Below are 27696 nucleotides of genomic sequence, written 5' to 3' on the forward strand. Positions count from 1 at the left end.
TTGTTACATGTGTCTGCTTTGGTATCAGCAGACTTGTCTTGTTCTAGATATAGGTCTCTCTATAGAACAGTTCTATAGTTTTATACAGCTATATATATATATGTTCCTGATAGCCTTGTTCTATTTATAGAGGAGGAATCAATGTTCAATGGACAATGGGCATGAAGTTCATATGTTGCAAATGTTATTAGAACATGATTCAAATAGCATTATATATGGTTATATGGTGTTGGCTGTATGCGTACATCTGCCCTTAACTTAAGAGTAGTCTTAAATATGCTTTTAACAGAGGCGAGGGGTGGAATGTAGTGGGTTTACGTGGCAAGGTTTTGGTAGCATGGAGCCATAGGGGTGGTTTCTGTGAGAAAGATCTAGAAGCTGCCCCATGTTTGGGAAGGGCCCCATTGTTTTCCAGATCCGAGCCAATAAGCGATGTTGTTTCGCGCCTCTGTGAGAGCATATTTAAGACAGGGAAAAAACGCTGCGCCACACAGCAGCCGGGAGAGTCAAGGGAGTGGGAGAACAGCCTTGCACCAAGGTCAGTGTGGAAGGAGGGGGAGAGGTGCTCCAGGCGCCGGAGCAGAAGTCCCCTGCGGCCTGTGGTGAGGACCATGGTGAAGCAGGATGTCCCCCTGCAGCCCATGGAGTACCACGGTGGAGCAGGGTTCCACGCTGCAGCCCGTGGAGGAGACCACGGTGGAGCAGGTGGCCCTGCACCGACGGAGGCTGCCGCCTGTGGAAGACCCCTGCCGGAGCAGATTCCGGGCCGGACCTGTAGCCCGTGGAGAGGAGCCCACGCAGGAGCAGGTGATCTGGCAGGAGCTGCTGCCCGTAGGGGAGCCAGGTTGGAGCAGTTTTCTCCTGAGGGATGGACCCCGTGGTACGGACCCATATCTGGAGCAGTTCTGGAAGAGCTGCTGCCTGTGGGAAGCCCACGCCGGATCAGTTCATCAAGGACTGCATCCCGTGGGTGGGACCCCACAGCACAGGGGACGAGAGTGACCGAGAAGGAGCGGCAGAGAAGAAGTGCTGTAGACTGACCATAATCCCCATTCCCCGTTCCCCTGCGCCGCTCGGGGGGAGGAGGTGGAAGAGGGTGGATGGGGGGGGAAGGTGCTTTTGTTTTTTTTTTCCTTTGTTTTTCTCACTTCTCTCGCTTGTTAGTTGTAGGCAATAAATCTTACTATCTCCTTATGCCAAGTCTGTTTTGCCCGTTACAATAATTATTGCGTGATTTTCTCGTCCTTATCTCAATCCTTGAGCCCTTTTCACATATTTTCTCCCCATTCCTCTTTGAGGAGGGGGAGTGAGAGAGCGGCTGTGGTGGAGCTCGGCTGCCCACTCGAGCGGAACCACGACAACAGGTCATAACAGTTTAGGAAGATCTTTGTTCACTGTTTAGCCTTTCCAAATGTATCTGTAGCTGCAGAAAATAAAACTTTTAGTTCACCTACTGTTATATTCTGCCTCATTTATGCTGGTGTATCTGAGGAACCATGCCGTTCCCTTCTTCAGAATTTTATTAGATTTACAGAAATAAAAACAAGAATTTGGTCTTAGATGGGATTGGATACAGATCATGCTTATTATTGTGAATAGATAAAAGCTGCTTTTGGTTTAGATTTTCTCAATTAAGCAAATGTGAAGAAATCCAGTTCTCCATTCTTTGCAACCTTTGTTGTGTTTTTCCACTTACACAAAGAGCTTTTTTCACTTGTTTACTTTTTTTTTTTTTTTTTTTTTTTTCTGTTTAAGAGTGACAGAAGCCTTCAATTCTTTTGAAGAAGCTAGAGACCATTAAATACTGCTGAAATAAGAAATAAAATCCAATACAAAAATCTCAAAACCTGAGGGGGTGGAGGAATCTATTCCCACCTTATATAATATGGTCTTGGTGTCTTATACATAAAAGACAAAAAAAGAGCCTTTGAAAAAGGCAAACATGTGGAGGAGGAAACATTAGAAATCAGACTTGGCCATCCTGCACTACAAAACAGAGCTCTGTGGGTGTTCTGCCTTTCCTACCCCCAAAAAAGCAACCTGCAAAACAGGCCCTGGTCCCTGCTCTCTGCCCAGCCCTGTCCTTTCTGTTTCATCCACCCCTGCTGAACACAAGAACAAACAGAAACACCAACTCTTTCAGAACGGCAACATATTTTATTGGCAAAAGGACAGGAGAAACAAAGCAGAGGATGGGATAAGGATCAGGGAAAAAAAAAAATCAAGAGAACTGTTTTTCTGAGCTGTCTTTGGACTATTCTAGTTTATAACAGGAGCATTCAAGACATCAGGAGATATCTGACAGCTCCCTTTCCACTGGTGAGGTATCTGATATGCTCAATTTTTTTCTCTACCCTACTGCTTTTGTGATTTGGTTTTGTTGAATTTAATTTACATACTTGTATGTAGTTCTCAAATATGATGCTTTTTACAATAAGGTCCCTTTGTACTTCTCTGAATCTATAAAAGAGACCGAAAACAATACATAGATTATATTTACTCTGATTTTAAAAAATGCTGCACTATCAGAGTACATTTAAAAGAGCTTACTGATTCTGAAAATCTAGTTACATAGATGACATCTGGTCTAATTCACTCTCCAGACCTCTGGCATTCATGTGTTGTTGTTCTCTGAAGGACACATATCTATAGTGTTCCCAGAGGAAGAGTTGTGACTTACTAGCAGAGCCTGAAGTCATATGTCAGTTGAGATGGCTGTCGAGGCACTTTCACACCTAGTTTCACTGGAACAGGCTGCCCAGGGAAGTGGTGGAGTCACCATCCCTGGAAATCTTCAAAAGACGTTTAGATGTAGAGCTTAGGGATATGGTTTAGTGGAGGGCTGTTAGCGTTAGGTTGGAGGTTGGACTCGATGAGCTTGAGGTCTCTTCCAACCTAGAAAATTCTGTGATTCTGTGATTCTGTGATTAATCGCAGTGCTATTAGGCTGGGATTGGATACCTAAATCACATGGAGCCCACATATGAACACAGCTGCTATAAACATGTGAGATGTCTGAATGTACAGCCTGGTTTTCAATAATTTAAAAAGGGATAATGTGTGATCAGCATTCTGTAAATTTAGAACATTAAAAACTTGTTACTTACATATGAAAGTCCAGAGCAGCACTTGTGAGGCAAAACTTGTAAACTGTGTCATAAGCACTGTCTGGATGAGGATTTTATCTGTTCTCTACAAAGCCACTGTTGGCTTCCAGCTTGCAGGTGTCCTCCTGTCAATTAGCGTGACCACTTCCACAGTGGGATCATTTCCCGTGTATCTGAGCACTACAAAGAAAACTGTAGAAGAAGTTCTCAAGCTTTGGACCCAATTAATTATCATCTCCACTTGGGCAACACAGAAGTGAAGGATGTTGCACTTACAGACAGCATGAGATCATAGGAGTTCCCTGCTCATTACTGTTTCTCAGACCACAAGACCATGCTATTCTTATGATGCAGTGAAACAATTTGATAAGCCAGGGTTTTTCTTTCAGACTTGTTCATTTGTTTCTGGTTTCTTTTTTGTTCCATGTCCTCTTGCTGAATTTTGGTAACCTCTGAAATCAAGAAAGATATGCTTTATACCTCCTCAGCAATGTTACCTTGCTTGTTACATCCTTAAAAGCAATTCTTTAGTTCCGTTATTTTTTCCTTTCCTCATGGGGATTTCCTGTTCTGTATTTTGCTCTACAAGAAACAGAGAATGATTTTTCCATTATTTCTTAAATAAAGTCAAGGCATACAGGGAATTAAAACAGGGCACTTAGATGCATGCTTTCAACACTAAGTTGATATGGACAGCAGAAACACTTTACTGGTAATAGAATCACAGCAAAGCTTCTATGGTATGGATGCAGCTGTACTGGAAATATTTTGTTTATTACCACTGAAGGAAAAGAATCCACAAGGAAGAAATAAATGTATTATTTTTTTCTTTATAGCTGTGTTTAGATTTGTTTACTTCCTGATATTATCTGGGAAAGCACAAGAGCTGAATAAAAATGTACACAGAGAGATTGTGTCTCTATGAAAACAAGGTGAAAAGAATTCACTTATCAATATAACCATGCAATACAGGTAAATAAAATTTTGCCATGCTGATATGGCATAGCAAATGCTGGTGCTGCTGTGACCTATAAGAAACATATACAAAGGTACCAAATGAAAAGAAAAATTTCTGAGGGAAAATTCTTATTTTAGTGCAGAAATCTTATCTAACTTACCTTAAGTTCTACAACCAAGTTTCAAGAACTGTGTGACAAGGACAGAAGAACATATTTGGGGTGCCAAAACTATCTTTTATTACTGCAATCAATACTATGAAACATTTTAATCTATAAAAAATGTAATTGTATATGATTACACTGTTTTCTTGCAATCTAAGTAAAGCAAAATTATGCTTATGTCTGCTTGGCAATTGAGTGGTTTCTTCTAACTTTTTGCCTATGGAAAGCCTTGACTCAGCTTTTTCTTTCTTCTCATAATGTCTACTCCTAGAAGTCTCGCTTAGCCCAACTAGTTGGCCTGTGCTCCCTCAGGTGTTTATCATGCATGCTAATCTCATACTCTTACTCATTCTGTCTAACATGATTATGATGTAGTTTCCCATACTATTTTATAGATAATGCTATTAGCAATAGTAAAAGAATTAGGTTCAAATTATAGACATACATTGGACCATCCATTGGCACAACTCCTTCAGTGAGCAATAACATCCTTAAGACCCATACCAACTTTCCTATTTTAGCTAAAACTTTCCACATAAATCTCTAAATCATCTCATTTACCATACTCAGGTTTAATGTAGTCCATTTAGACTAGTCAGGACTTAAAAAACTGTCATGGCTTAATAAATTTAATAAGTTTAACACATCACACGAGTTTCAGAAATGAACTGAAAAATTACTGTAACAGAGTGCAAGGGATTCTTCCAAGACAACAGGTGTGGGATCATGGCCATTCTATCTTGCCTGATAGAATGTGTGGCTGATCAGAGGCTGGGTTTACTTGACCTGATTGAATGGAAAAGAGGTGATACTGAGGCAAAGTAGTATGTAGTTCTAATTTATATGGTTGTAAGGTAGGTACTGGAATGTGTTATTTAAGTTTTACATTGCTTCCACCTAACACTGAGCCAAACTTATGACCTTCTGTCAGACGAAGTCTGTCACGGTCAGGATTATGAAATGTGTTATGACTGCTCCAAAAAGAGTAATTATTGGTATAGGTTGTCTTGCTAATGGAGGTGTTTCTTGCTAATGGAGCATGTGCAACGTTGCTAGCAGATATGTGCGCAAAACATGAGAACTTTTTTGTCATAATACTCAGTTCTGCTTGGATCATTAAAGCACTCAAAAGGTAGAGAAATCCATAGGTTCTTCCTGTTGTTGGCTGCTTTGTTTGTACCTTTATTACTCTTTACAAGAGTCTGGAGGTTTCCTCTGTTTTACATTTCAATATATGTGATAGACAACATAGTCCCATCAAAACTCATTATTATTCTAACCATTAACGTTCTGTGGCTTGAAGAAGAAGGATTGCTTCCCTCTAGTTACATCATTTCAAGCTCTTTCTTTTTTTAGATAGATTGTTTATGAAGGAGATAAAGTCTTTGGCAATGTAAAGCTCTATATTAATTGTCCTCAGCAGCTATCACATCATCTACAATAGCTGCAGTAAAGGCATTTGATAATTTCCATTTGCTTAATAGTTTTCCACCACCTGTCAACAATTATGATTGTCTCTTAACAATCATAAAGAAGATCTACATTTAGTACCTTTCCAGTAGTGCCTCTCCTGAACAAAAATTGCAGGAAGTCAGAGCATCTGGGTGGGGAAAACACTGCTACTTACAGTAATATGGTTATAGCCCATATTTATTTAGATAATATATTAGAATTGCAGAATCATAGAATGGTTTGGGTTGGAAGGTACTTTTAAAGATCACCCAGTTCCAAGCCCCATGCCATGGGCAGGGACACCTCCCACCAGACCATGTTGCTCAAAGCCCCATCCTAACTGTCCTTGAACATTTCCAGGGATAGGACATTAGCAGCTTCTCTGGGAAATTTGTTCCAGTGTCTTACCACCCTCTGAGTAAAAAGAATATCTTCCTTATATCTAATCTAAACCTTCCCTTATTCAAGAGAATATTGAGAATACAAATGATGTCAATTCTGAGTATCTTATTTGCTGTCTGTAAACTGTGGACAGACGCTGCAGTTGTATGTAGGTGTATTCCTATTAAAATACCATGTGTCTTCCAATTGGAAGTAAGATCTAGAAATGAAATCCCTACAGAGAAGTAGAAATCATTTAATTGAACATAATATGCATGTATTACATTAACTGCTAAAGCATATCGCTGATGTTTTACTCAGTGCAAGATTAGTAACTACTGAAATATCAGACAAGTATCTAAGAATGCCTAATTCAAGAAAACTAATTGAAACACGGTGTTTCAAATTACAGTATTTGATTATTGACAGCTCACACTAGAGGGAGCCAGTCTTTAGGATACAGTGCTTTAATGAAATACAGTTCCCAGGAGGGTATATTGGAGTAGAAACTGAAGCATCTAGGTGCACAGAACATTTCTTTCTGGCTCACTGCCTTTCTGTCAGAGGCAGGCAAACAGTTGTTTGAGCAGTACATGATGCCCTAGGAGCAGCATGACTCCCACCGTGACTGTAAGCATCCATCAGCATAGACAACCAGCTGTTGTTACATCCACCACATTACAGTGATTCTCTTCCTCCATTCATGTGGGTAGGAATGAGCTATCATATCATGCAAGGGATGGCTCCAGAACTGTTATATTGTCTCCAACAAGGATGGATTGTTGTGCATCTTTGTAGGTAAATCTTTGCATTATTCAGAATGCTTTCAAAATATATTAGCATAGTCACTGGAGATGGTAGAATGTAATACTGATTGCAATAATATTAACTGTCATCCTTTTGCAATGTCAGGGCTCAGGGCTGAAACTTCAAAGATGTTTCAGCCATTTACCCCATATTGTTGGGGTACATCAATAATGCAGTGTTACCCTTAAAAGTGGTTACAGAGCTGACTGAAATATGTTAGGAAGGCTCTGCAGAGGGATCTGTATAGGCTAGATCCATAGGCCAAGTCCAGTCACATGGCATTCAACAAGGCTAAATGTTGGGTGCTGCACTTAGGTCATAATTACTCCATGCAGTGATATAGGTTTGGGAAAGTGTGGCTGGAAATATGCCAAGCATGAAAAGCATCTGAGGGTGCTGCCCAAATGCTGGTTGAAGATGAGCCAGCCATGTGCCCAGGTGGCCAAGAAGGCCAATGGCATCCTGGCCTGCGTCTGTTTGGCTAGCAGGACTAGGGATTGTCCCTGTGAGGGAGCCTTCCCTTCCTAGGCTAAATAACCCCAAGTACTTTCTCATCCTTTCTTTATAGGAGAGATACTCCAGCCCTCTGATCATCTTTGTGTCCCTCCCCTGCTCTTACTAGGCAGCTTTTATGGATTTTAAATTCACTTTAGTGGGCAGAATCAGAATGTGCCTTCTCAACAGTTTAGAGGAAAGGTTAATAAAGAACTTATTTTCCTCAATGAAGCCTAGGAAAGCATTGCATTTTCCAGGATAACATCTTCTGTGTCTTGGTGCTGCTCTACCAAGTTAGAGGAGTTAGAGTACAAAAGTTCTTCTGACAGGAACTCTTCAGGGAACCCAGTCCCTTTATGCACACTTATACGCATCCTTTCTGTATGAAGCAGCACCACATTTTATCTATTAATTCAACACAGCCACCCTGTATTTTCTATATGTGCTGTACTTACAGGCAAGGTAGGTGAGGCATCTGTCCTGTCAATAACAGAAATAGAACCAAGCCTAATTCTTATTTTCTTCCTCTAACCACCAGCACAGAAACTTGTCTATTAACCAGGAAGGTTTAGGGGAAAAAATGATAAGAATTAATCTTGCAGCTTCATTTTCTTCTTCTGTGCCCTGCTTAGATCTCAAGTATGCACAACTCTGGCAACAATCATATCTTTTCATAACACTTATTCTTTCTGCACTCTGCCACTGGGATTGGAGCTCATTGTGATACATCTTTTTGAACCATATCCACATTCAACTAACTTTGGTGCCTTGTGACTTATTTAAATGTAAATCACCTGTCATAAATGGACGTCCCATTCCGTCCCTGACAACTGAAACTGTTACCTGAGAGAAATCTTGGATACATTGTGCAGCACTGACTGCCAGCCTGCAGTAAGAGTGATGCTAGATTGGAAAACTCAGAAAAAGGCTGCAAGGATAATTAGAAGCCTGAGACTTACTTTTGTTTGGTTGGTTGGTTTTGTTTCAGTGGAGCATTCAGAAAGCTGGATGTAGTTTGTTTAAAGCAAAGAACTTAACAGCAGATTTAATCAAAGCCCGGAAGAGGGTGGATATTTCTGATGCTACAGTTCCCCTTAATCTAGAAGAGAAAAGTTAATAAGATCCAATGTTTAGAAGCTTATACCAGACAATATAATTTTAGACTTAAGGCTTAGCTGTAAGCCCTGAGTAAGAAATGACCTTCCCCCAACTCCCCCCCCCCAAAAAAAAAAAAAAAGAGAGACTCTATTCTGGTAACTCTCTAGATGCATACTTGATTTAGACAGTGATGGAGTAGAAACAAAAATTCCACGGTGAAAAGCTATTGAAAGCTATTGTTTGTGTTAGGCAGAAGCTCAGACCAAATCAGTGTTTCCTCTTTAAAATCCACAGCCTTGTGAAATGGGGCTTGATTCCTTTCATATACACCCAGAGGAAAAGGTGAGTCCAATTCAGGAGACATAGTCTGAATATGGAAGTAAAAGTGGACAAAGAGTGAAATATTTACCTCATATCCAGCTGTGGCTAGCATAATTAAAAATAAAACCAGGCTTTCTGATTCTCAATATATTTATATCTGTTTGGCTATGGAAGTTACTATTATAGTAACTAGGGCTAGTCAGCTAAGTGCTTTTTCCTTTTTAAAAATCATTGATTTTAGTTTAGAAATAGTGAACACCTGAAGACTCTTTCAAAAGATCTGGCTGAAACCCAAAAATTCTGATTTAATGGGATTTGCAGGTTGAACATGGTTCCCTCAGGAATTTTAATTTAGTTTGGATCAGGGTACCAAATTTGTCCACTGTGCTTTTCTTCTCCTATTCTTACTGAGCTATTTCAATATGCACGTAAAGTCCGACAGCCAGAGGTACCATATGGAAGACTTGTATGGGTCATTAAACCTGGATATAGAAGGAAAATAGAAGAAGGAAGGCAAATAAACAATGACACCAGGAAGCCACATGGCAAGGTTTTAATAAAAAATTTGTCTTCCACTCAGCAATATTCAGAGTTCTGAATAAGTTTATTTTTTAATCATATATATATATATATTTTTTTTTTCCACAGAGGTTATATATTTAAAAATATATCAGTGATCAAAAATTAATTTTCTTCAGTTTCAATAAAAAATATTCAGTCATCTGTTGTAATGACAGACAACAGTAATAAAGAATCAGAAGTTGTGTATGTTACCATCAAAAAGCCCAGATGTTTATCTGAGAGTTGTCTGAGTATTTTTGATGGACGTGTTTTCATTGCACAGACTCAAAATATCATTTTCAACTTTGAATGTTGCTAGCTACCTACTTCCTTTTAAAATGTTTCTTTTCTTGGGATTTTTACTTGCCACCATATAACCCAGATGAGGATGAATAGATATAGGTAATTAAAATAAACTTTTATTATTTTTTCAATGTAATTTATTTTAAGAATGGAAGATACTTCTTTTTTCATGTAAACTGACTGAGATTTTTCAAGCCAAACTATCATAGTCAGTAAACTCTTGTCAAGTGCTTGTATCATGACATAAAATTATATATTAATTTTGTATAAAAAACATAGAAACATATAACGTACACAGATATAAAACATATAATTATTATATAATGCATCGTTATGAGCATATATTAAAGATACAAAAATATATAACCATCTTTTGATACCTAGTTATTTGGATATGAGACATATTGGTTTCATATGTTGTGTTTTTTACATGATATTTAAATGACATTAGCAGATCACTGATGAAGAATACATTCATAAAATTCTTTGATGTTATTGTCAGATGGGTAACCTGTGACTTTATTCAATCTGGAAGAATATTGCATTCAAATTCCCACATGAAGAAAGTTATTAATGACTAGATTGATTCAAGTTTCCAAGACAACATATTGCTGTGAAAGATTAGGTGGAATTTTACAGTAAGTTGGTTTCAAAATTGCATTCAACATGAAATAAGGCCAATATATCATTAGGAATGGGCCTGAGCCTATGCAGGAATTAATAGTAAAGTGCGACCCTTCAGCTTCAGCAGAATGTGGACAAGCAGCTTGATTTACCAGGGCACAGACAATGTGCATCTGTTTCCTTTTCCATCTGGGATGACACTGAGACTGGTACCCAGCATTAGCTTGCTTTGGGTCATTCTGCCACAAAAGATGTTTGAGTATTACTGGGGGGTTGTGCTAGTATAGTTTGAAACGAGAAGTGAAACCATGCTGGAGAGACAACTTTCTGGATAAGGGAAGCTATCTTCCTCTCTGGCACCATTTCAGACTAAATCCTCTTTACCTCTCACTCTAATGTTGTAGGTTTTTGGCATTTTCATTCTGGTAAAATACAAAGCATGCTAAACTGCAGAAGAGGGCAATAATCTATGGAGGGGATTGACTTCCTTTAGATCCTTGCACATCCTTTGCTACATGGATAGTTTATTACATCAGCTGTATGTTTTAGTCTTTATTTTCTTTCTAAAACACCCTCTCTCCTCAATAACATCTTTCTTCCATTACTTGACAGTGTCCCGTAGGCGGATGTATTTATTAATGGAGAAGAGACAAATGAGACTGAAACTATTCAGAGAAGATTGCTTTTCAGGTAGCAGATTTGATGGTCCAGAGTGTTCATCTTCATAATGACATAGATGATGGGATTGAGTGCATCCTCAGAAAATTTGTAGATGACACCAAGCTGAGTGGTGCAGTTGATACCAAAGAAGGAAGAGATGCCATTCAAAGGGACCTGGGCAGGCTGGAGAAGTGGGCCCACGTGAACCACATGAGGTTTAACAAGTCCAGCTGCACCTGGGTCAGGGCACTCCCAGACAGGCACACAGACTTGGAGAACGTATTGAGCAGCCCAGAAGAGAGAAACTTGTCAGTTTTGGTGAACAAAAAGCTTGACATGAGCCAGCAATGCATGCTTGCAGCCCAGAAGACCAGCTGTGCCCTGGGCTGCATCAACAGAGGAGTGGCCAGGAGGGGAGGGAAGTGATTGTCCCCCTCTGCTCTGCCCCACTTGGAGACTGCAGCCAGGTCTGGGGCCCCCAGCACAAGAAGGATGCGGGGCTGTTAGAGCGAGTCCAGAGGAAGGCTACAAAGATGATTTGTGAAAGATCATTTAAACTGTTATCCAAAGACTTAAGTTTTCTGCAATGTTAAAAGTAAACCAGTTACTTTTTTTACCAGTTACAGTTTTCTGTTTAGAAAAAAAAAGTTTCTCTGGAAATTTCCATTGCAATTTAATTTTTTAGCCATTTAAAAAGTATTATTGAGTTTATTTATTCACCAAGAAATCATATGCACAAAATGACCATTTATGTAAGAATTATGTTTTTATCCAAGCACTTTTCTTGTGAGTATTAAACCTTTTTTTAAATATAATATTCACTCTGACAGCTCAGGCCTGTGGGATTCTTTCTTACCTTAAATCGACATTTAGCCATTATGACAGTTCACTGGTCTGGAAGAGAGAACAGGTTAAGGTATCCTTTATGCAGCAGTGTATCACTACAGGAATACCTTTTGGTACTAATCTAGTTTTAGACATTGTTTAAATCACTGGCTTGGGAAATTGGAGAGTGAAGGAAAAGTTTTTAAAGACTGTGAAACTTTTCTGTTGTTCTGGTAAGAACTCATTTTACCTAAGTCCAATGCATTAACAATTGAGTGTCCAGCCTCCTCTACAATCTTTGGAGAGAAGGAGAGATACATCAAATAACAGTTCACTTTATCTCTCTGTAACCCAATTTAGGAGGAGATTTGCCATTTTTTTAGGATATGGCTGCTGACATACAAACAATAGAATCACAAAGAATAGTTTAGACTTGATGTTTACTTTTTAAGTGAGATATAAGCAATCCATAACCTGTGCTTTACCTATCTTTTGGACGTACTTGTATTTTTGGACTTCTCTGATGAAAGTTATAATCTGATGTAAAAATGTCTTCCAATGAAATAACCATTTATTTTTACAGTATTTTAAAACAGAAAACATATTCAATATATAAGTTAGGAGTGCTCAATATGATAGGCTGATAAAGAAGAGACTTCTGCAGCTTCTGGCCCACAGGTCCAAGCCCGAACATGTGTTCTCAGTAGTCACACGTATATAGAGCACACACATAAAACACATCTATACATGTCTGTCTCTGTAGATCAACACAGGTTTATGCAGTCAATGCTCGGACAAACAAAAGCAGCACTAATTGCGTCATCCTGTTGTCTTTTCCAGCTGATTGCATTGAAGAAGCAGTATCTGCCTCTGCCTCTGGAGCAGTCTCCCCAGTTGGGCACAAGAGTCCCTGAGGCTGCATCTCCACACCAGTTGCTTGTGCATCTGAATGCAAATACATGCAGACACACTGTGGAGCCCTCCAGTAACAGGCATTAGACGCTTGGGTCTACCTACTAACTGGCCTTTGTATCCTCTGATCTCCAGTTGTCTCATGCATGTAGATGCCACATATGCAAAAGGGTCTCAATCTATCCCCAGACCTTACAGTGTCTCCACTAGCTGGCTTGGACCTCCTGGTCCCTTTGGTAGCCAGCTGGTATTATACCGGTATATACCAGCCTAGTATATACCAGGCCTGGTATTTCAGTCTGTCTATTTCATGAGCTTTGTAACACATAACCTAATAATATACATTTACATTACTTTTTCCAGTGTATTTTATAGATTCTTTGTAAAAAAATCACTTAATTTCTCAATGAAAAAAAAAAAAAAAAAGACTATGGCATGAAACAAAACATCTGTTCAACAGAACATGGCTGCCTCTATAGACAAAAAAGAGTGCAATGCCAAACTAAAAACAAACAAACAAACAAACAAACCAAAAAAAAACAAACAAACAAAAAAAAAAACTAAAAATGTAGAATGTTGGCTAAGTATCAAAAGGCCAGCTTTGACCTAGACAATATGAGTAAGATAATTTTATTTTCTCCTAGATGGCTTCCAGGAAGTTTCATTTTAATTTCACATCTCTTTCTAAAAAAAATTCTTCTTAGCAATCATTTCCAAAGTTAGAAGCTGGCTTGATTTCCAAAATCATGTTTAATGTGTCAAATTTGCACAGTGATCAAGGATCATGGTACTGGTTGTTCTCCACACTTGTTAAGGAAGCTAAATGGAATAAGAGTTAATATCATAACATTGGGTACACCTGTTAAGTTGAGAAAGCAGTGATCTTCAAAAGTATCATGTGCTTCAGCTGTGAAAGACTAAGTTGTTTACTGTACTTGAAAAAAAATGTTATTATCTTCACATTTTCTAATGCTTTTGCCCAATGCAAGTACAGTGTTAACAGATTTAATAAAGACCTGATTTCACAACTTTAAATAGAGAAGATCTTGTTTAGTTGTCAAATTACCATTTACTTGTTAAGCAGGCTATGTGCTATTGTACAGGAAAAAGATAATATTACAGTAGTCAAATTAAAATATATTTGAATGTGTCTTTTTTGTACCAGCTGTTTATGCTTCTGCAATTATTATTCATGGTATCCATTATCATTTTTTCTCTCTGATTAAGAGACAAAGCCGAACACTGAGTAGTAAATGAAAGGAGAAAACGCCGTTTTATGCTAATTGATTTTAAAAGTAGCCCATGAGCTAGAAACAATTCAGAACTACTGAGAAAAAAAGTCTCACTGAGATTATGTTAATAGAGATTTTCATTAAAAATATGTTTTTTTCTTTTCCTCACTGAAGTACTGTAATTACTGTAAAAGTGAAACAATAAACAGAATCTAATGGCTGATCCTATCTTGTATAACTTAATATTCTTTTCACAACAAAAATATTACATGAATTTTCATGTAAAAGAATACTGATGGGATTATTATAAAGCAAATTGAATATGATCAACAAATTGGAAGTGTAAAAGCTCCAGAGAACTGGAAGATGGTTAACATGAAACCAACAGATCTTCCAAGGGAGATAATAGGGACTGCAGGGTAAAAATCTGATGTCCAGTAGAACCTGTAATAAAAAGAAGAATTAATGGATACATTGTAAAATAGTGTAGTGTGGTAACACAGCCTTTTGAAAAGAATTCGTACTCCTGGGGTTCTTTGATGAAGCAACAAGTATGTGGATTCATTTTTATTTTTTTACTTCCAAAAAAAGTATATGATAAAAAGTTAATAAAAAGAAAAACATCGAGGAAATGAACCAAATCTTCCCAAAATTCAGGTGCTGTGGCATAAGATGGAAGTTCTTTGTCAGGCAAAACAATCAGTTAAACGATAGGAAAGGGGGACAGCAGTAAGCAATTAGACTTGCAGTATAGTGAGGTCAGTATTGGATTCCCCAGTCCAGGGACTTCTGCTTTTCTATGTGTTCACATATGAACTGGAAAACTGTGAATATTGAATTAATCTGGCTTGCTGGTGATACTAATTTATTTATGGTAAGAAAAATAAGGTGGTTGAGAGCTTAAGAAAACTATTACAAGACAATAAGTAGGCAATAGAACAATAGATGACATTCATTATAGATAAATTTAAAGTGATGCTTAGTCAGTAATACAGTCTTAACTTTACATTGAAAAAGATTGTTTTTGAGTGGACTGTTATCATCCAGAAACAAGACATGGAACTAGTGTGCCTACATCTTCTGTCAGGCATGATGTTCCTGCCTACATGTGTAAATGAATAAATATAATATAAATAGATAAAAATATATATTAAAAAAAAAAAAAAAAAAAAAAAAAAAAACAGAAATAGAGAGTTTCTGGGAAGAGCAAAAAACGTGATCAAAGGTCTGTAAGAGGTTCTGTATTCGTGTGTAGGCTAGGCTTTTTCAGCCTGCAAACAAACAGTCCAGAAGGATATTAATGAGACCTACATGTATAAACCCTAGGTAGCCTAAAGAGGATGTACATATGTTCTCTTTTCCAGAATAAAACCCAACAACCTAATGGAAACTAAACTAAATGGAGCTAACACGTGGCAAATTGGAAAGAAAATAAAGACACCAGTTATTCACACAGGGTGAAGAAAATGTCCAGGTTACTGTTTACAAGGACAGCATGTCTCTACTGAAAGTCATTGAGTCATAAACAGCTAGAGGCAAGAAGAGTATTTTTGGGAAGCATTATTACCTGCTTGCCTGATACTACCTCCCGGATATTCACACTTGGTCACTGTCAAAGATAAAATAGTGGAATAATTGTGCCTCAGTTCTGACAAAATATGCCTGTTTTTAAATGATCACATCCAACCTCCTGCATTCTGTGGCTAAGTGTGGAGTGCAGAATAGTTGTTTTTTCTTCATAGAAGATGTATTAGAATGATTTAAAAATCAATGAAGAATCTACATAGCTTACTTGAAAAGACTTTAGAATATAGTGTGATACTTCAAAAATTATCAGCATGTTCTTGATTAATCCTTAAGCTGTTTTTGCAGTATTTTCTTCCCATTCAGAAAAGTCGGTTATTTAGCAAAGCAGAAGTACTGTAAATAATGAGATGTATCTACATGAAAAGGGTTTCTCTAGTGTTTTTTGAAGTGAACAAGGTTTGGTGTGTAACTACATGCCAGTTGTGCTTCAAAAGTTCTTTGTATAAGGACCTAGTTCAGTAAACTGAATGTAAATACATAGTGCTATTTAAAATACCCTGTGATATCTGAGAGATCCTCAAGGGAGATATACCATAAAGTGTAAGGCAGACCCTCAGGAGTAGGAGCTGGAAATCAGAGACTGTGACACAGCTAATGGCTCTAGACACCCATGCTTAACTGCAAAGGAGCTGTGTACCTGCACATTAGTCATCCCTTGTGAGACAATGTGACTCTAAAGAGAGCTCAAATCATCAGTGAAACAGATTTATCCTTTTTTTTTTTTTTCTTTTCTTTATGAATTAGTTGAATTAGTAATATGCTAGTGGACTGTTAAAAGTTCAGTTTCCTCCATTTCTTTTTAAGGTGCCACAATGGCTATGTGTAAAAATGAAAAAATCACAAAATAAAGTCCAGGCTTGTTGTCTGATACCAACAAATCTTGTTGGTAGCACTTCTCCTTTTTCATTCTTTTGCTAAATACCATCTAATTCTGTTTCTTTAATGTGATAGAATGTGCACAAGCAACTTGGCAGGCAAATGGTTTATATTTCTGTATCAGTTCTTTAATGAAGCATACAGGCACAAATGTGAATTTTTTATTTGCTAATAGAGACATATCTCAGTAGAATACCAACTTCAAAGAATCAAACAATAATGAGAACTTGACTTTAATTAAGCGTTTCACCAAGTGGAATAGTAGGAAGAAGAATCTTAGGGAGCCATCATTAAATTTAATGAGACTGAGCATCTGAACTATACCCCACACAAACAGCAGCAACAAGATGCAACTATGTCAGTACCAGCAATGAAGGTATAAAAACAATCATTATTCTTCTGAAGTGGATAAATATATATATATATTTCACTGCCTACACCAAATACTGCTCAGATGTGTGCTAATGTGTTAGCAACCTACAGCTGTTGCAGGGTCAGTCACACTTTCCCCGAACAAGGAAGAACCTTCTGAAAAAATGTTTCAGAGAGGAAGTCTTTAGAAGAACCAGCTACTGGGGATCTTACCTTTCTGTCTCCCAAAAAAACACATGATTTAATTGTTCTGGTAGAGAGATGGCAGAAATCTATCATCACTGCATTGTCAACCCAGGGGAGTTTTGCTCTCTTTTTCCTAAAATCATGGCTGGCCAGTTGTGACAAACTGAGGGAGTTGCTAGCCATTCCATAAGGCACACCATTTTTGCTGCCAGCCCAGCATCTATATATTTGCAGATCAGTATCTTCCCAACAAGACATAATGAGAAAATTAAAACCACTGTTTATACTCACATATTCAACTGCAGTGATATTTTTCTAACCACATATTCATAATACATCCAACCAAGATGACACATCCAAGGACTGACTTGAGAGGGGTGAGGTGGGTAGCAATAGGAAAACTCCTGCCTGGTCCTTATGTTGCAGTTCACTTCTCTCTGAGAAAGGTGGATACCAAAAGTCACAAGCCATTTTCTGTTGCTATCAAGGACTGTGCAAGGCCAAAATAATAGAATGTCTAGTGTGACATTTAAATGTGACTTGAAAAGCATACTTCAGAGTAGACTGAGGTTAGATAAAGTACTGTATTATCCTCCAATAACTTTCATATGCATTACAGGACAGTGATAGTGCATTCACTGTCCTATTTTCCTAATCTTCTTGCTTGTGGAGCTGTGGCGTGGGTGGATATCAAGATTAAAAGATAGGAGCCTAGATAACTGTGCAGAGCTAAGCCCTGAAAATATTAATTTTTGTCTTTGAACTGTGCTAGTCATGGTAGGGAGTAAATTAATGCAGGATTAGAAACATTATTTTATCCAAGATGTGATACAGGGCCAAACTGAAGAGCCCTATTCCCTGTTAATTAAACCACATAGTTCATACCATTCAGAAATACTGATTTAAGGAATTGAACTGCAAATTAGAAAATATTTTGGTCTGTGTATGTCTAATTTTAATTAACTGGAGACTTACTAATTTGACAAGTGTTTCACAACACAGAACTTGTAAAGGGAGAGTTGAAGGTTATGTTCATTTGTAGACTATATTTTAAATAAACTGCATAAAAAAATTTAAATACATTCTCCAGTCTCACAGCACAAGGCATTTAAAATACTACTGTAGGTTTTCCATTGAATAAATGTTTTTGCTCATCATTAAATTATTGGCTAAATATTTATGAACTTCACTGCTTTATGCTTCAACAAACAAATTGATCTTTTCATTTTGTTGTACTCTGAATTCTGGAGACAACAACTGTGGAGTGGAATACAGCTGACTTAGCGTTATCACTACAGGGGTAATTCATCTCATGCTAAACTAGGTATCTATCATAAAATATAACACAGTATTTGGAGATGACTATCTCACTTCATTAAAGACAGACAAAGCCTAAATGATGAACTTTACATGTAGGCACTTTATTATTATTATTTTTTTCTTTTTTGGCAACAAAAATGTGGGAAAGTGAATTCTACTTTTTAAGTTACTGATAATAACTTTGTTCAAGCAAGTAATGTTCTATGTTATATTTGCCTGCTGGACAACCAAAGGAGAAGTGATTCATTTCATTCTAGATTTTCTGCAGAATTCAGTGGTTTGGCTCTCCTTGGAATTGACTGTGGTGATGTTTCTCTTCTAAAGTTGAGCATGATGCTTTGGTATCTTCCCTTTCATTTGTTTTGCTTACGCTGTGTGTATCTGTGGCTCTCCTTTTCTTCAAAAATGGTACTTACAATCATGAATTACACCCCATTGCTTGTGCTTTTCATGTTGACTGTTCTGCTTTGGAGAAATAGAACTTTTCCCATACTGAGACTCTGCTTCCCTAGGATTTTAAAGAAATCCTTAGAAATAGCTTAACCCACTTGGCTCTGAGAGGACCATGTTACCTTCTCTAGCTTGCAGCTTCATAGTTGAGGAGTGTTTCCAGGTGAGGAAAATAAATAAATAAATAAATAAATAAATAAAATAAAATGGGGGAGATGGGGGGAGGGGGAGAAAAAAAAATCTTCAAGATATATCTGAGAGACAGAGTGGAAAAAAGGAAAAAAGATAGTGTCACAGTATGGTCAATCTCATACAGAGATGTGAGAAAGGAAAGGTAATGGGCTTCGGGAAATATCCAGCTACTAGTTGAATATGGTGAGGAGAAGAATTGGTATATGAAGTGGAAAGCAAGTTAAGAATGCTGCAGCTGAAAGAGGATGTGTTTGTGAAATACAGAAAGCTTTCCAGACTGCCATTTCTGCTTTTCCACTGTACAATAAAATCAAGTAAACATTTTAAGATCTGAGTAGTGGGAGGCAATCATATCTGCACTCTTAGAAGTCACCACATTTTGATTATTTCAGGGTGAATTGCTTGCACTTTTTAATGCCATAAATTGTGCTTAATATCATATTGTTTACATAATGATAATTGTTCCCTGAGCAGAGAGATCCCTGAGCAATTCTGTATGGGATTTAATTCTTTAAATATAATTCCCCTAGCAGCAATGTGGCTAAGATTAGGGAACAGATTCCAACCCAGCCACCCCCACACCCAACCCCCAAAAAGGCATATTCTTCATCTTACAACAGATACAAAATTTAATTTTCATAGAAATTTCAGGATAATTTTGCTGTTTAAGGAATCATTCACAGATAAACAGAAGAGGGCAAAATTCCTTTCACAATGAGCACTAGATTAAACTTTTTTTTTTTTTTTTTTTTTAATACATAAGGCCAGTAGCACAGGCAATAATGCAAAAGTGTGGGGGAAAAAGAAAAAAAACAAAACAAAACAAAACAAAACAAAAGATTAATTTCACCATTTCACCAAGTGATGTCAAATCTTCCTGGAGAAGAATTCTTAAGGTGAATGTTTGAGGTACAACTAAAGATTTGATCAAGATCTATAACTGTTGTAGGAGGTGAAGCCCTCAGACCTTTCACACAAACTTTTGAAGTACAGTCTCTTGATCAAGTCAGTCAGTGCAGTTAGGGAGCTGGAAAAGCAATGAGTCTTGACAATGGACCAGAACAGGAAAAGTGAAAATAGAGCTGGAAGTCTGGAAGATAAGGAGTGCTGCACAGGAACTATGACAGGAAAAGGAGCAACTCAGTCTCATCTCAGTACCAAATGTAACTATTCTTCTGCTGATAGGAACAACAGAGTTTCAAGTTTTATTTGTTTAAGGGAAGTTTTATTTTAAGTTTCAAGTTTTATTTGTTAAAGGAATTTGTTTTCCAGAAGCTGGAAAAATCTGCTTGTTTGCAAATGGGACATGAATCTCAGGAAGGCTGAATTATGGAAATTGCTTAGTAAGGACTACACAATGGATAGAGCAACATCAGAAATATATAAAAAACTGGCATTTCCTCTAGCTTCTGAACATCAAAGTTTCCTAGAGTGTTTCCAATGACTTTCTGAGGCTTTGAGGATGTCCCTCAGAAAACATACTTGTCTTGTTTTTCATATCTTGAATCAGTGGAAGGTTGCTGTGGTAAGATAATTGGTGATTCCTTATCAGATCTATTGAATTTCCATAGAGAAGAATACAGGATATAGATATTTAAAGTAAAAATCATACTTGGACTACCCACTGCTCAGTGCAATTTGCTCTTACCTGTTGCAGACAAATATTTCTTTACAGGAAGTGGCAGACCACATATGGAATCTAAATGTAGGTGTCAGCTCAAACTTCGGCAGCTAGTGTGAGTGCAATATAGCAGGGAATAAAACATGAGTAATGCAGATGCATACCACAGAATAGTTATAGATGGGAGCTGATCCCACTAATTGGTAAGAGCCATGAGTGAATAGCGACAGTTAAAGAGTAATATTATCTTTGGCTTCATGATATGTGAACTTAGAAGTACACAGCCATGGATACACAGCCCAGATTGATAAGGTAACTGAACTTTGGTAGCAACTTCCCCAGTTTTGACCTTAGCTTTTTACTCCTTCCATGTTTTCCAGCAACTTTTGACAAACATAGGTGAAGAGATGGCTAATAACATTGTCACCTTCTTCCAGAGCCATCACCACCTCTTGACAGATAAATACCCTTGAGACATTTATTTAGATTAACCTACACTTCAGAAAGCTTCTGGAAAAAGAAGTGGCCTTCCCTCATTTCCTCAAAACCTACAAAGAATTTGCTGAAGAAATCCAAGTTGGAGGCTGACTGTGACCTGGAGGCTTTGGAAAACCATCAGAAAGCATAGACTGTGAAATGTTCACTTCATTGACTTTCAGTGGGAGGCAGAGGAAGACACTGATGCATACTTGCTAAAGAAAAAGTATTAGTGTTGAAGTGCACATAATACTGGACCAGAACATGGGACAAAGATGCATTAAGGATGTGTGTGAGATGAGGAGAAGCTAAGCAGCAGTGTAAGTGTCAGGAAGCAGGAGCACAAAGCCAGAAACAAGAGAGAAAGACAAATAGGAAAAAAGGAGTGAAAAGAAATCGCTCAAGGAGGCAATTTTTGCATTGTGAATCTACCTCATCAGAACCAGCAAGCAGACAGATGCCATTTTTATCTTTTAATAGCTAGGTCAGAATTGTATCAAATGAGAAAACTAAACTTCACATTCAGCTTAGCTACGTAGGGAGACAGAAGATGACATTGAATAACTAATGCACCATAGGTAACAATCAAGAGAATAACTTTGGATTGACAAATGTATGATGCAATGTACCAGGCCAAATGAGAAAAAAAAAAAAAAAAAAAAAAAGAGAGAGAGAGATTTGATTGCTAATTGCTGATTGCATGTTTAGAATAAGAAGCAAAGAAAAAAAAATAAAGAAAAGAAAAGAGGAAGAACAGCACTCACAGTGAGGGTCATTATCATAATCTGACATCAGTTTAATTGTGCACAATTATTTCACATGAAATATTTGTTGAAAGCAATCTAATCTACAGAATAGGCTCCTAAATAAATAAATATATAAATAAAAAGTGCCAGAAGCAGTGGATTCCTGTACTGCTTAAAGAACAAAAAAAGAACAAAAGCAACTTTAAAAGAAGGCAGTAAGCCTTCAAAAAGATGAGAAAGACAGACAGTGATATATAGAATGCATGAGAATGAGTAGGCAGGAAAGAAAGAGTGATCTTTATGGCCAGAAGTTTCTTCCAATTCCAGGCGTATTTTATAAAAAGAAGAAAGATTTCTACTAAGAGAAATTTGAGTCTGTATATGAGATACTGTAAAATAAATTGCAGTTGAAAGAAACTTTAAGCACATATTTTCAATGTTAAACTTAAATCCCCTGGAAAAAGTGAAGAAAAAAGAAAAGGAGAAAGGCATTTAATTCATTATGATAGACAGTATCATACATATAAAACTTTTCAAAGCAGTGTAAATATTTAAGCAGCTACTATAGAAAAACTTTTATATTACCTGAGAATGAAAGCATATTTCTGGAATCAGATACCTTTGATTCCCTGACTAGAATAAAGTTTGAGCTCTTCCATTCTAACCCTCTGCAAAACAACCTTTCAGATCTTTCTCATCATCCAACCCCACTCCTTTGCCATTTCTATTTTTCCTTCAACTGTCAGGTAACTAGTGGAGAGTTTGATTCATTAAAACTAAATTTGCTATTAAAATACACTTAATGTCAGCTGGAATGGGGATTTGAACAAATCATATGTTAGGCCAATGCTTGTAAAGAGCTTTTTAAATACATGGTTCTTATTGTGGTTGGATTTGCCCCCAGGAATTTCAATTGTGTTATGTCATTGAATTTCTGAGTCCAAATTGCTTCTTGCTTCTAGGCCTCAGTTTCCAATTTTAAGCAGCTAAAATAGCTTCATTATTCTCATGTATTTTCCCTGCCTTATCATTATTTAATACCAAGACCGGAGGACCAGAGATATTACTTATTTGTACAGGTAAAAATGTAATGATTGTAATATCCCCACAAGAAAGAATCATGATGTCATTATAGTATTTTTTTCACTCCTCTGTTCCTCGGAAAATTTTCTTTATTCCTATTATCTCTATCTTGAAATGGATGCTGTCACCTCTCTATCTGGATGTTGTCTTCTGCCACTAGTAGTTGAAAAAAAATTAAAAAAGAATAAAATAATTATTTCACCAGCAGAGAACTTTAATTCTGTTCTATGTTTTAAGTTTTATGTTTTATGTCTGCTGTTTAATTCTTATTCTATGAGCCATAACTAGATTAAACCATAGATTTTGGCCAAGGACAACAAACCTGAGACTTGTGGCAGACTCACAATTTCAGCTCATGTTAAAGTAAAAGAAAAAATGTCATATTCTTTGTTTTAGAGAAAACCTTGTGAATAGGAACAGTTTGTACCCCATACAATGAAATCTGTGTAATTTTACAGACAATTCATTTCTCTAGCAGAGGACAAAAAACAATAAAGGGAAAAACATCCTTGCCCCAGAGACACTTACATGGTCTAACTAGACAACCAACATTTGGAGGAAAGTGGTATAGGATGGGATAAACCCTTAATCCAATGGAAATGGAAACCTTGGGGAAATCCAATGCAGCAGGTTTCAGAGGGATCTAGATGTCCAACCATCAGCTCTGTTGTGAGTAGCAGTGCCTGCTTTAATGGTACTGTGTCCCTCTTCAGCAATGGAAGGAAAAAAAGGTCTCATCTGTGGCCACATACATTCTATGTTTCACCAAGAATCCTGATGTCCAAACTGCCCAGCCCAAGGACTGCCAGGACTCTGCCCTATCATGCACAACAACATCTCATTCCTGTGGAAATGGTCACAGGTTCTGAGAGTTTGGTGTATACCCCAGGATGTATATGGGATGTCTCCAGGGTGCAGACCTCGGAACCTCAGGACCTCAGAAGTCAAATAGGTCCATAAGGCTCTTGTGGTCTATAACACAGCCTTGCTTGACAGAGATGACAAGTGATGGCTGCAGTCAAATCCCAATGATTCTGAGAGAACTGAAGAAAAGATATCAATAAATCACCAGATTTCAGACTGTTTAGTAGAAAGAAGAAAAAATTTGAGTACAAATGTTTAGAGTCAAGTCACCTTTTCTGAAACCCATGCTGTTTTTTGCAAAGCAAGAATAGACCTCAAATAGAACTCAAATTTCAAATGATTTGTTAAAATGGAGCAGACAGAGATAATTTATTTGTCCTATGAGTGGAAACCTGAAATAAGGCTAAATGATAGCAGCAGAAGAACCCCAAAGGAGCACCAAACTGCAAAAGAAGGTTTGGGGAACAGTGAAGGAAAAAACTCTACACATGCCTGTCATAAATAGTATTTTGCAATTTTTAGCACTCAATACTGAATAAAAAGCATGTTATAGGAAGAAAGCAAACAGTAATTTTGGGGAAATCACTTTACATTAATCTCAATGATATTAATGCATTAAAAAAGCAACAAAAATCCACCCCGCTTTGTGAAGTTTACATCAGCAGTAGATGTGAAGATAAGCATCATGAAAAGCTCAATGTTAGAGATATCAGTTGTGAGCCCAGTACAAAGAATACCTCAGTTCAGTATCAAAACAAAGAGCAATATGTCAATCAATGGGACTCATACTAATATCATATCATGACCAATCATATAATTACTTTGATAATACCAAAGAAATTATGAAAGTTAAAACTAGCATTTAAAAAGCTAAAATGCCATTAACATACAAACATCCAGCTGCAACAAAAACTTCTGAATTACACCATCGTACCAGCATAAAACATAAACTATTCAGACAAAAATAGAAAAAAAAAAAAAAAGTAAAAAAAAAAAAAAAGTTGCAGAATGAGGAAACACACTGAGCCCAAAGAATCCACTATGAATTTTTTGCACTTGAGCTGCTAACTGGTTACCAAGTTCAAAGTTCTAACTGGCTACTAAGTTCTACTTGTCTTCTAGGGGTCCTATAAGTTATTCATTGCTCAGTGCAGCATTTACTTGGAATAATGATCTGAAGGAAATTAATAGAAGACAAGTCCTTTCAGAATCACTAATGGATGGGTACACAAGCTGGATAAGCAGAAAAGTATCTACTGGAAGGTCAAAAAAGTTTCATATTTACATAGACTGAAAGAACTAAAATGAGCCCACTAACTATCACAATACAAAACTCAATCATTCAATGTAAAATGGGGGTGCTTGAGACCAGTAACAGGCATTGGCAAGAGATAATCATTGGAAGCTGTTTCATTAGGAGGGAAATTGCCTTACCATATCTTGAGTATTAAAGATAGATAGTTCAACTAGTACAGTCAAATGCTCAGCAACAATAATCCAAGTAGGAAAATTTTACAAAAAGTTATATCTTAGCTACCCACCATTGTCTGCTTATACTACTGAAGTGCAAAAACTACAGGTTCATAAGAGAGCACTGGAGATGTGTAAAGATCCTCTCCAAAGCAATGAGAAGACACAAACAAATTTTACTTCTGTGCCTGCTCTATCTCCTCCCATAATTTTCATGATTGTCTCCAACTTTGATAAGAGCTATGAAAGGCAGGCAAAACAAAAGAAAGAGGTAATAGACAGGCACTGTGCACCCAGAAGAACACAGAACAAAGCAGAAACAAATATTTTGACTAATTGCTTCTTTCACTGCTTCAATATTGCATATTGTAACTCCAGTTTCTACACAGTAAGCAACTTGTCTCACAGTGTCAGAGCAACCATCACAGAGAGAGCAGTGATGCTTTTTCACCAGCCCTGGTTTGTTCACCATTGTTTTGTTTTAGACAGCAAACTGCAGCTTACTGGCTGGCAGTTTGTTCAATTTACCCAGGGATGAGAATTCACTCACAGCACATCATCACCATACCACAGCCAGTCAAATGTCAACACTGAATTAGGAGCTGAAATGACTGAGACTCTGTTAAAGAAAGCTGCAAACATCAAAGAAAATCTATGGCAGACTATCTCTTAATGTAGAAACACTGTCACAAAAGGTATTCATTAACAGCAGCTTTGTACAATATCTGATGTCAAGATGGTGTTAGGTATTGGTGCTCGCAACTCCATCAGTAACAGAAATGACAATGGAAAAACCATAGGACAAAGGAAAGATACACAGGGACAAAAGCTAAAGACCTTTTAGATGTACACCCTGGACAGACTATCATCTCACATTAAAATGCACACATGCAAAAGAATTCTGTAGTAAGGCTAGGAATGAGCATTTAACTCACTCAAATCCTCACTATTTCAAAGACCATTAGAAGACAGATGTGGAGATGGCCAAATATTAACGCCATTAAATTTCATTTAACAGGCATGAGTGAACCAATAAGCAGTTGATGATGAGTATGTGAGGGCACTTGAAATATTTAATTTACAATGGAACCAAAGATAAGAGTCTCCTTAAAGTCAGAAAGGTTCTCCCTAACACCTATGTCAAACTGCCACCACTATACAGAAAACTTTTGGGGCAGTGTTTAGACGTGAGAGGACTGCCTTTCCAGAAACATCCCTGGCTTCTAAGAAAAAATGAAATGTTAGATATTAAAAATAAGAGTTGGTGCTCTTTGTTGGTAACATATACATACACTCCACAAACTTTTATTATCTGAAGTTCCTTGGTTTGTTCAACCCAGAGCAGAGCAGGCTGAGGGGAGGCCTCATGGCGGCCTGCAGCTCCCTCATGAGGGGAGCGGAGGGTCAGGCGCTGAGCTCTGATCTCTGGGGACAGTGATAGGACCCGAGGGAACGGCATGGAGCTGGGACAGGGGAGGGTCAGGCTGGGTGTTAGGGAAAGGTTCTGCACCCAAAGGTGGTCGGGCACTGGGACAGGCTCTCCAGGGCAGTGATCAAGGCACCAAGCCTGACAGAGTTCAAAAAGCCTTTGGACAATGCTCTCAGACACATAGTCTGACTTTGGGGTGGTCCTGTATAGACCCAGGAGTTGTACTTGATGATCTTCATGGGTCCCTTCCAACTCAAGATATTCTATCATTCTACAGTTGTATGAAGTTCAAATGAAGTTCAATGCAGTGGAAGAAAAAATGTGATTACAGAGAACGTTGAAGAGAAATATTCATTACATTAGGATAGTATTTTGAGAGAGAAGGTTGAATGCTGCACTGTCTTGGCACTCTCATTTCCACTCTCTCTCAGCTTGAATACCAAGCAGATGGAATGTAAAATATTTCAATTAGTGGCAGCTACCATTAAAGTGACTAAACATTTTGGGAACAAACCAGTGTTTTTACAATGACTGTGCTTTAAATGCTAATAACTCTTTTGCATTATTTCAGGCACAGAGGCTCATTTTTCAAATGGTTTGCTGTTTATGTCTTTTAATCTGAGATTATAAAGAATACGCTTTACACTGTGGTTGGCCTGCCAGGTTTCTAGTGAGGCGATTGATATGTTTGTCACCAGAATTCTTTGACTGAAGCCATGTCAAGCAACTCTGGAACTCACAGAGAGGCAATCAAAAGTGACAAGGTAACTGACAGCTCTGACAAGTGTTTGTAGAACACACTACACTGTGCTTTGCTGTGGAAAAAAATGACCTAAACCTTATGGTTAAGTCTAAATACTTCTTAGCAGCCTGTTTTCCTTTATGGAGAATTATTATATTGTCAGGAAGGTTAGCAGAAAGCAGAGTTACTACCAACGCATGACTTGAGTTGTTCCTGTTTTCTACCATGTCCAAGGAATATAGTTCAGAAGCAATGGTCGTTCTGCAGAGTATAAGCTGCAGCCAGCTTTCTCTCTCCTGTTCCTGAAATGTTTAACTCCCGTCCTCAATACATTACTGACTTTTTCTCTCAAGTCAGGATCAATAAATCCTTCTTTTGTGTT

General features: G+C 37.6%; 1 long non-coding RNA gene across 1 annotated transcript in view; it reads left to right on the top strand.

Moving 5' to 3' along the window:
• The first annotated feature begins 306 nt into the window (after window positions 1–306).
• Window positions 307–27696, top strand: part of LOC311431503 — a 37650-nt gene continuing 10260 nt past the window's right edge. Inside the window, exon 1 of the long non-coding RNA XR_014689495.1 lies at window positions 307–705. This is a non-coding gene — a long non-coding RNA (uncharacterized lncRNA). The remainder of the gene's footprint in view (window positions 706–27696) is intronic.

This window comes from Aythya ferina (assembly GCF_964211825.1).
Source record: "Aythya ferina genome assembly, chromosome: 2".
NCBI classification, from domain to species: Eukaryota; Metazoa; Chordata; class Aves; order Anseriformes; family Anatidae; genus Aythya; species Aythya ferina.